Below are 11,043 nucleotides of genomic sequence, written 5' to 3' on the forward strand. Positions count from 1 at the left end.
CCGGCCCCACGCCCCTTACTCGGCTTGGCTGCCTCGCTCCGCTCCGTGCGCCGCACTGCCGGCTCCAGCTTCGGCTCCAGCTCAGGTTCCCGCTCTGGCTCCGCTCCCGCTCCGGTTCCCGCTTGGATGCCGCTGCGCTCGGGCTCCGGCTCTGGCGTCGCGGGGGGCGCGCCGCTCCGCCTCGGCCTGCTCGGCGCGCAGGGGCGTGGCGGGGCGGGGCCCTGCCGAGCCGACCCGGGGCCCGAGATCCCCGGCCGAGGCGGCGGCGGTGGCGGCGGCTTCCCGGCTTCCCGGCCCCGGCCCTGCCGCAGCCCCGCCCGGCCGCCCGCCGGCCCCGCCGCCCACGCCACGGCCGCCAGCTCCCGCCGCCCTGCGCCGCGGCTCCGGGGCCTCAGCAGCACTGGGCCGCCGCCCGGGTCATTCCTGAGCTGAGGGGACGCGGCGGAGGGGGAGGGCCGAGCCGCGCCCCTCTGCGCACTGCCTGCCCGACACCCACACAGCGGCAGGCGGGGCGGCGCGGCGAGGAGGCCGAGAGATGCAGGGAGGCCAGCGTGCCGGCCAGACGTGTGAGGACAGACGGACAGGCGTGTGTAGAGAGCGACATACAGACAGGCGGGAGCAGAGGCGCAGACTCAGACATGTGCAGAGAAGGGTAGACAAACGAAATGTGCAGGACAGACAGACAGGTTGTTCAGAGGCAAGCCTGGGCATCCGGGCAGGGGACCCCTGTCACGGCCACTGGGAGGGGCAGACGAGCCTGGCAGGGCCTCCTGCTCCCAGTTGCCTCGCGGTGAGTTCTAGGGTGTTTGGGAATGTCAGCTAGGCCTGGCTGAAGCCTTCCTCTCCTGAGCGACCAGCTTGCCTGTTTCCTTTACTCCTGGCCTGATCCTGTGCCCTCTGTATCCCCCTGTCCCCAAACCTTGGGCATAGAGCTTGACCCTGGCAGATGCATGCCTGCCTCAAGGGGTGCCTGGCTCAGGGAGGGGCTCCTGGCTTTCAGGACCTACTCTGTCCACACTCTACTTTGGGGCCTTGGACAAGTCCAGCCCATCCGCCAGACCTCCCTTTTTTTATTACACTAGAGCTCCTGTTTATTGCCCTCTTGCTAGTCCTGGTGGTTTCCAGTTATTTGTGGAATCATTTATTTAATCTCCCCTACTTAACTGGGAGTCCCAGGAGGGAGACCCTTGGGGGCCTGCACAGAGCATGCACTCTAAATTTGATGAATGAATTGATGAAATACTTTGTTGATAATTCTCCTAACCCCCATTTTGTCAATGGCAGCTAATAAGTGGTTGTCAAAAATAAAACATGAGGATAAGGAGCTGCACATATTGATGATAAAACTTGGGGAAGGAGAGGAGCCATAGGGATGGCGTGGAAGAGAAGCCAGGCAGACAGTGGCACTGCAGGGAGGGTGGGAGCAGAGCAGGCTCTGGTGGAGAAAACAAACCTCACTCCAGCTCACCTCTGACAGTCACCACGTCTTGGGCTTCCCTGGGTGGAGGCAAAGAGACCTGCATGGTCTAGAGCCTTGGTGGGTAAGGACACTTCCCAGCCGCCTTTGGTAACTGTTCATTCTGGGCTCTGCCTCCTGCACTGCCTACCCCATCCCCCAGACTGAGGGGGGTGGAGGGACCCAGGCTGAGGGATTCCAGCTCCATCTGGGGCCATCAGGAGGCATATGTGCTATGTGGGGCATGGGGCCAGAATAAAGGGAAACATCTCTGAGTCCTAAGAAATGGAACCTGAGAGGCCCTTTGTCCAACCTCGTGCATTTATTTTATGGATGAACAAGTAAAGGACTGGAGAAAGCAGGGGCAGGCCAGGGCTAGACAGCTAGGATTGGAGGCTCTAGGACTCCCAGGCCAGGGCTGTGCCCCCTGTGCAACCCTGCTAAAAGTGACCTTGACCTTCCTAAGCAGACACCTGCTGATCTGTGCAGGATGGATATTCTGGTCGTTGAGTGGTTTTACCCGTAGTCTGTCCCCTTTGGCAAGACTGTGTGTATGTGTATTTTGTGGGGGCCTTGTGGAAGGCTCTAGCCGATAAAGAGTTCATCCCCCGCTACCCTCTGTTTGAGCATCGCTGGGCTGGCAAATCTGGCTTGTTCTTCACACTGGAGCCCAGAATGGGAATTGGTTTCCACTGGGCATGGTGGTGTTGGGGTCTAGCTTTGGGGAGTTGGCTTATATTGATTTGCCTGTCTATACATCCATAAACAGGACACTGGAGAAACATAAAAAGGTGAAAAAAGAACAGAAAAGCTGGTCACTGTTAACGTTGAGGTTTCTTTTTCTTTCTTTTTAATCTCACATCTCTACGAGTGTCCCTAATGGAGTGAGCTTGCTCACTCTCTGCTATGTCCCACTTTTCATGGCTGCCTAGTGTTGCATCAGATGGCTGTACTATATTTTATTTCACCAATTCTCTACTGCTGGGCATTCAGTTTTGAGTTTTTCACACTTCTAGACAGCACCGCAGTGAACATCCTCATGGGTAAGTTTGTGCATGTCTGCGATTATTCTTGGTTTCAGTGGGTATGTCCATATAGTTTTGAAGCTTTCTTCTGTATGGGGTCAGACTTGCAGGAGGGACATTTCCTGGGCACCAGGGAAGCACAGTGATATTTAGTGTCTGCTACACCAAGGGCAGGGTAGGGAGGCTGGAGGGAGGAGCCTGGGAGAGGTTATGCAGTGCCATCTGAGGACAGTGAGGTGCCAGGCTGTGGGGACCTGCCCTAGAGTGTGCTCTGTATTACCCCTGTCACTCATAGGAATGGTCAACTTATCAATTCTATTGTTGGGGGGAATCTTCTGATACTAAGGGTGGAGGAGGGAAGGAGGAAGGGCCATCAGGATGGTCTGGCCTCTGGGTGGGATATCTGTCTAAAAAACCCAGCACAGGGGGGCTTCCCTGGTGGCGCAGTGGTTGAGAGTCTGCCTGCCAATGCAGGGGACACGGGTTCGAGCCCTGGTCTGGGAAGATCCCACATGCCGCGGGGTGGCTGGGCCCGTGAGCCACAGCTACTGAGCCTGCGCGTCTGGAGCCTGTGCTCCGCAACAAGAGAGGCCACGATAGTAAGAGGCCCGCGCACCGTGATGAAGAGTGGCCCCCGCTTGCTGCAACTAGAGAAAGCCCTCACACAGAAACGAAGACCCAACACAGCCAAAAAAAAAAAAAAAAAAAAAAAAACCAACACAGGGAATTCCCTGGCGGTCCAGTGATTAGGACTCTGCGCTTTCACTACCAAGGGCGCAGGTTCAATCCCTGGTTGGGGAACTAAGATCGCACAAGCCACGCGGCAATCAATCAGTCAATCCCATCACACCCTTCAGGAAGGTTACCTTGTGCTAGTATATCCCTTATACAGAATTATGTCAAAAGCATCTTCCCAGCCTTGAATTACGTTACAGAGGGCCTGGCTCTCCAGATTGCCTTGGCTTTGGGGGTGGGGAGTACACCATGCTCTAAAAAGAGAACGAGGTGAGGGAGGAAAAACTAACCCACCAGCTTTAAAAAGATTTTTCCTCTTTCCCTCTGATTTTTGCTAATGGTCCCCTTGAACATGTTAAGGGGGATGAAGGAAGAGAAGAGGGCTTGGTTCTTGCTTGGTGGCGGGTGGGGTCAGGGACCAGAGCTCTCCCAAGGCCAACAAGCTCTGAGGTGGTGCTGAAGTAGAGAGAGGAAGCTGGGGGCAGGGAAGCACCTGTAAAACCTGAGGCAGCGCCTTCTGGAGCTGCTCTCTGCTGAGAGCATGGAGGGTTTTGTGTTTTCACCCCACTTTACGGATGAGGAGACTGAGACCCACCGAATTTAAGTGGCTTTCCAGAGATGCACACCTGGTTAAGCCACTCCAGGTAAGATGATGAAACACTTTTAAAACAGGCAGAAAAGATTACCAGGTGTCCTTCGAATTGACTATTCGGTGTTACCCGGCACATGGTTGTCTGTTTCTATATGAGTTTGTAGCTTTCATGGTCTCTAAGCTGTTTTATTATTTTGGAAGTTGTAGAAAACTGATTGTGATGGGAAATTGTTCTTGTCCATTAAGATGCAAATACATTTTATCAGGTGAAGTCAGTTGAGATCTTGTGGAGCGGGGGCTAAAAGCTATAGTTGTGGCTGTGCTTCGGATTCTCCTTTAAATTGTGTATAATGTCTTATTTTTCCCTAAGTAATTAATCCGTTAAATGAAATCTTTGACATGTGTTGTTTGTTTTATATTTTATAACATTCATGATTTTACCCTTTAAAAAATGTATCTTTTAACAGTAGTAAGCTGGGGACTGCATCCAGATGGGTCTGTTTTACATCAGAGCTTAGCCTTTCATTGGAGGCATCAGGCCCAAGGCCCTCAGAAGAGACGGAAATGAGTGCTGGGTCAGTCCTAGAGGGCTTTCTGGAAGACGGAGGGGGTCGGGTTTGAGGGGTGGGGAAGGATTTAGAGAGGGACACCTGAAGACAGAAGGCTTTCCAGGATGGAGGGCGGGGCCTGGGGTGGAGAAGGAGTATGGAGGCTGGTGAAGAGGCCTGTCTGGATGAAGGGTGGGCTCTGGGGTGCAAGGTGCCAGACGGAGGATGGAGGTGGGATTCCAGGTAGCGGAGACTGTACCTGATGCTGTAGGCAGCGGGGAGCCACCATAGGCTCTTGAGGGAGGAGGGGACTTAAAGAAATGGACCTGTTAAGAAGGCTGGTCTCTGGGTTCCTAAACCCTTCTGGGCACTGAATAGGCCCCGAACACCCTTTCTCCCGGGTGGAGGGCTGGGGCAGGCTACCCCTCGCTGTCCCTGTTAGGAGGGAAGCCACCCTTCCAGGGTCCTGAGAGAAGGTCCCCAGGTAATGAGTGTAAAAGTCTGCCCCTCCTCTCTTATCCCCAGAGGCCCATCTGGGGGAGCCTATTTCTGGGCCTGCTTGAAGATTTGTACTCAGGGTGGAGCTCATTTCAGGGTCAGCTGGCTGTGGGGTGAGCAAGGTCTGCATGCACACCTTTCTGCTGCTGTTCCCAGCCAGTCATGACACGTCCTCCCAGTGACCATACCCTCTGTCCACCACTCTACGTTCATTGTTCAATTCCATCCTTATGGTATCCTGTGGAGGGGGACAATATTTTCTCCATTTTTTAAAAAAATTGTGTAGCAAGGAGGTTTATGGAGGCTGAGTAACTTGTTCAAGTTCACATGGCTAATTAGGGGCAGAACCCAGATTTGCACCCAAGCCTGCTTGACCCCAAAACAAAGCCAAAATAGTCATGGTCTCTCCTTTGTGGGGCTTACTGCTTAGAGGAGGTGACAGACATTAACCACGGAGTGACAGAGATAAATGTCAAGTTGCCATGATGAGACGTTCCACAAGTTTGGGAAGCATGTGAGTAAATGTTACGGGAGGTCTGACCTTGTCAGGGTGTGGGACGAGGCGGGAGAAGTGGGCAGGGGCCAGGACTGCTTTCGATCTTGAGAGCAGTGGAAGGCGTAAGAATGTTTTAAACAATATTGGAGGAGTGGTGGTGGCATAATCAGACCTACATTTGTTTTTTGGTTGTTTTTGGCTGCGCGACATGTGGGATCTTAGTTTGCCCACCAGAGATCGAACCCGCACCCGCTGCATTGGAAGCGCGGAATCCTAATCACTGGACCACCAGGGAAGTCCCCAGACCTGCGTTTTGAGAAGATTGCTTTATTGGTAGTGGGGAGTTAGTTGGGGGCAAGACAGAATGGAGGCAGGGAGGCCGAGAGGTGGTGCGCACACTAGCCCAGGAGAGAAGTGATGGTGGCCCTGGAGCTGGAGAGAGATGAACCGGTTGGAGATAGATGTTGAAGGTAAAATCAGTAAGACTTGGTGATGTCTTGGGTATGGGCGTGGCGGGAGTGGATGGAATCAGGGATGGTGCCTAGATTTCTGCTTGGTGCAGCGGGATGGACAGTGTTGCCGTTCACTGAGGAGCAGAACACTGGGAGGGAATCAAGTTTGGGGAAGAAGAATATGAGTGTGATTTTATACATGTTGAATTTCGGGAGTCGCTTGCGGGCGGCAGAACTCTGAGAGGAGTCCAGGCTGCAAAGACAACCTAAGGACTGAACCCCAGGCTTAGACATGCAGGCATCAGAATTGATTGATCCGTCCATTTATCCATCTATCCGTCCACTCATCTATACTGCCATGAATTCACGTATCCTTTCTCCCATCCTCCCGTCATCTCTCTATTTATCCACTCATTCACCCATCTGTCCTCCCACTAATTCACCTATCCCAACTCCTGTCTTCCAGTCCTCCATCCATCCATCCATCCATCCATCCATGCATCCATCCATCCCCTTGAACATGTCTCAGTAGTGTTAAGGGGAGATGAAGAAAGACGTTCATGCTTGGTGGGGTGTGGGGACAGTGGCAGGGCCCTCCTAAGACCAACAAGCTCAGAGGTGGTGCTGAAGTAGAGGGAGGAAGCTCAGGAGGTGGGGAAGCATCTGTAAAACCTGAAGCAGCACCTTCCGGAGCTGCTGTCTGCTGAGAGCTTCAAGGGTTTTGTGCTCTCATCCCACTTTGCAGATGAGGAGATGGAGGCCTTCTGAATTTAAGTGGCCTTTCAGAGATGCACACCTGGTTAAGCCATGCCAGGGAAGATGATGAGACGCTTTAAAACAGGCAGAAAAGATTATCAGGTGTCCTTCTAATTATCTATTAGGTGTTACTTGGCACGTGGATGTCTGTTTCTATAGGAGTTTGTAGCTTACGTAGTCTCTAAGCTGTTTTATTATTTTGGAAGTTGTGGAAAACTGATTGTGATGGAAACTGTTCCTGTCCATTGAGATGCAAATGCATTTTATCAGATGAGGTCGATTGATATCTTGTTGGGGGTGAGTGGGCTAAAAGCTGTACTTGCGGCTGCACTTTGGCTTCTACTTTGAATTGTGTATAACATTCTATTGGCTCCCTCATTAGTTAATGAGTTAAATAAAATCGTTGACATCCATCCATCCATCCATCCATCCATCCATCCGTCTAACCTTCCTTTCATCTATCTACCTCCATATCCTCCCACACATCCACTTATTCTTCCTCCTATCCATTTACCCATCCATTTATCCATACAAACTCCCATTTATTCACCCATCTACTTATCTATTTACCCCATTTGCATGCATCCATTCACACATCCCAAACATACTTACTGATACCTACTACAGGCCCAGCACTCTGCTGTGTACTGGTGAAGAAAATGATGTAGAAAACCAGGTCCCTGCTCTTAAGGAGCCCACAGTCTGTCAGGAAAGGCAGATGTAAAAACCAATGGTCACAGAACAATTTATTTTCTTTGCCAAACGTGCACAGAGAAAGGACACTTAACCCAATCTGAGGAGGTTAGAAAAACCTGCTTTGAGGTTGTGCTCCTTGAATTGAGCTTAAAGTTTAATTAAAATTTCGCCAGATGGACAGGACTGGGTGATGTTCCAGGAGAGAAAATAGCTTGTGTGTATGATGGCGGTGTAGCTGTCGAGAGACCAAGGTGATTCCAGGGACACAGGTAATTTGGAATATTGGGAGTTGAGTGTGAATGAGTGGTGTGTTATGAGAGAAGATTGGAATGCAGGTCTGGAGTGTTTTCCACAGCAACAATTGATTCTCCAACTCTCCAGACATCAAGTGGGTGTCCAACAACTCGATTCAATTCTGCAACTCCCCAGAGTTAGCACAGATGCCACAGCTTAAGGGCGCAGCACCACAAGACTGCCCCCCACTTTAGGCATCAGTTGCAAAACTACCCTTTGATTATAAATAGAAAGTTCCCATGATCCCCTCCTTGGGTTCAACAGTGTGCTAGGATGGCTTGCAGAACTCAGGGAAACACTTTACTTATGTTTACCAGTTTCTTACAAAAAATACAACCCAGGAACAGCCAGAGGGGAGAGATGTACAGGGCAAAGTGTGAGGGTGTGGAGTGGTGTGTGAAGCCTCTGTGACCTCTCTGGGGGCACCACCCTCCCTGCACCTCGCTGTGTTTGCGCACCAGGAAGCTCATCAAGTCTCATTGTTCAAGAGTTTTTATACAGCTTAATCTCCAGCCCCATCGGCTCCATCCCCTTTCTGTAGGTCAGTGGGTAGGGCTGAAAGTTCCAACCCTGTAATCACTTGGTATTTCTGGTGACCCTTGCCATCCTGAGGCTGTGTGTGGGCCCCACCCTAAGCCACTCCATTAGCATAAACTCAGTGTGATCAAAGGGCTTGGTATGATTAACAAAAGATATTCCTATCACTTAGGAAATTTCAAGAGTCTTAGAAGCTCTATACAAAAACCAAATATTATAACAAAAGATGCTCCTATCACTCTTCACACTTAGGAAATTATGTGGGTTTTAGTTGCTCTGTGTGAGGAACCTAGGACAAAGACAAAATATATTTCTCATCATATTGCAGCAGGTCATAAAGGCCTTGAATGACAGACTAATGCCTTGAATAACAGGCTGAGGGCCTTGGGGGGCCACGTAAGAGCTTTAAGGAGGGAGTGACATGGTCAGGTATGTGTTTTAAAAAGATCTCTCTGGCTGTCTTGTGGAAGATGGGGTTGGCTGTGTGTGTGCAGAGGGGATCAAGTGGTCCAGTCTCTGTAGAATGAGGACTTTGCCAATGATGTGCTCTTGATCCAGGCCCTGGGGTTGGTCTAACCCCTGGGTTTAGCCTGGGCCCAAACCCAGTTCTCATTCCACTTACCCTGCCAAGGCTGAAGTCAAGGCATCCCGACTGAGGGTTGTGGTACGAGGAAGATTTAGGGGTTCTCCATTTTCCAGGGTGGCATGCAATACCCCTCACCAAGGTCTTCAGTCTTGCTGTGGTCCATCTCCAGCTTTAGGACTGCTGTGGACTTTTGTGAACTGCTCACTGGTTTGTCTGTCAAACTGGGAAGGATCTCAGTTCCATGCCCCACTTTTCTGCATCTACAGTTTGCATCCACAAAACCCATTAACTTCCCATCAGTCACCCCGTGATGTTTCCCCTGGCCCCGTGAAATCTCCATCCCACCAGGCTTGCTAGTGACACCTGACAGTGTTTATCCCAGGTGGAGCTGCTACAGGGAGTTAGACATGGCTCCAGCCCTCAAAAAGCTTGCAAAAGGGGTGAAAGATTGATCTGGGGCCCCATTGATCTGGACTGAGAAACACCAGCATGTGGAATAGGAAACAGCTCAGGCTGCAGAGTTAGGTGGACTTGGGTTCGTGTGATTGCTCTACCACTCACTGAATTGTGCCCTTAGGGAAGTCACTTCACTTCCTCTGAGCTTCAATTCCTTCATATGTAGCAGGGGAAAAATAATATTTACCTACCTTAGTTTAGATTTTTTTTGGGTAGCAACTAATGGGCTCCAACTTGAACCATTTTAAGCAAAAAGGAAAATTTACTAGAACCTAAGTCTGGGCTTTTTGAAGTCCTGGAGTGGGGAACAGTGAAGTAGATGGGAACCCAGGCAGGACTTTGCCTCTTGTCTCTGCATCTCTCTGTTCAGTCTCCTAATTTTCTCACCCTGCAGACCCTCTTTCTCCATTACTCCAAAAAAGTCCACCCTGCAGCTTAGGAGTGAGTTCATAGTAGCTCATTTTAACCAAAAGCAGACCTGACTGACTGTCTTTCAGACGTAAGTCCAGATTCCCAAGAGAAAATCAGCTGAGTTGCATTCGGTGTTCCACGTTTGATCCAATCAACTGTGACGAGGTTGGGGCTGGAGGGCATATAGCACAAATGTGGCATCTATTGGACGTATGCATAAGCAGGGGGTAGTTTTTTTTTTATTGAGGTATAGTTGATTTACAGGTGTACAACATAGTGATTCAAATTTTTCATAGGTTATACTCCATTTAAAGTTATAAATATTGGCTGTATTACCTGTGCTGTACGATATATCCTCGTATCTTATTTATTTTATACATAGTAGTTTGTACCTATTAATCCCCTACCCCTGTCTTGCCCCTCCCCCCTTCCCTCTCCCCACTAGTAACCACTAGCTTGTTCTCAATTATCTGTGAGTCTATGTTTTGTTATATTCTTTCATTTATTTTTATTTTTAAGATTCCACAAATAAATGATAACATACAGTATTTTTTTTTCTCTGTCTGACTTATTTTACTAAACACAATATCCTCCAGGTCCATCCAAGCTGTTGCAAATGGAAGAATTTCATTTCTTTTCCCCATTGTATACTTTTTGCCTCCTTTGTCATAGATTAATTGACCATAAGTGTGTGGGTTTATTTCTGGGCTCTCTATTCTGCTCCATTAATCTCTGTGTTTGTTTCTTGTGTCATACCATACTGTTTTGATTACTGTAGCTTTGTAGTATAGTCTGAAGCCAGGGAGTGTGATACTTCCAGCTCTCTTCTTCTTTCTCAAGATTGTTTTGGCTATTTGGGGTCTTTTGTGGTTCTATATATAAAATTTATTTATATATAAATTTTAGGATTATTTGTTCTAGTTCTGTGAAAAAGGCCATTGGTATTTTGATAGAGATTGCATTGAATCTGTAAATTGCCTTGGGTAATATGGTCATTTTAACAATATTAATTCTTCCATTCCATGAATATGGTATATCTTTCCATCCATTTGTGTAGTTTTCAATTTCTTTCCTCAGTGTCTTATAGTTTCTGAGTACATGTCTTTTACCTTTTTAGTTATATTTATTCCTAGCTATTTTATTCTTTTTTATGTGCTCCTATGTTAGATGCATATATATTTACAATTGTTATATCTTCGTCTTGGAGTGATCCCTGGATCATTATGTAATGTCCTTCTTTGTCTCTTGTTACAGTCTTTGTTTTAAAGTATATTTTGTCTGTTATAAATATTGCTACCCTGGCTTTCTTTTGATTTACATTTGCATGGAATACCTTTTTTCATTCTCTCACTTTGTCTGTGTGTATCTTTAGATCTGAAGTGAGTCTCTTATAAGCAGCATATATATGGGTCTTGTTTTTGTATCCATTCACCCAATCTATGTCTTTTGATTAGAGCATTTAGCCCATTTACATTTAAAGTAATTATTGATGAGTATGTTCTTAT

The 11,043-nt window shown here is 48.8% G+C and overlaps 1 protein-coding gene across 3 annotated transcripts in view; it reads right to left on the bottom strand.

Annotated features, from left to right (window-relative positions):
- Positions 1–149, bottom strand: part of BEAN1 (brain expressed associated with NEDD4 1) — a 39,307-nt gene extending 39,158 nt beyond the window's left edge. For 2 of the 3 annotated variants that reach the window (XM_082369085.1, XM_082369088.1), the window contains exon 1: positions 20–122. The gene's annotated coding sequence lies outside the window, so the exon portion shown is untranslated. Of the gene's footprint in view, positions 1–19 lie in introns of all 3 variants that reach the window. The other variant, XM_082369087.1, reaches the window with a different exon arrangement.
- Between the last annotated feature and the right edge of the window lie 10,894 nt (positions 150–11,043).

This window comes from Balaenoptera borealis, assembly GCF_965194805.1.
Source record: "Balaenoptera borealis genome assembly, chromosome: 19".
Classification (NCBI taxonomy): domain Eukaryota; kingdom Metazoa; phylum Chordata; class Mammalia; order Artiodactyla; family Balaenopteridae; genus Balaenoptera; species Balaenoptera borealis.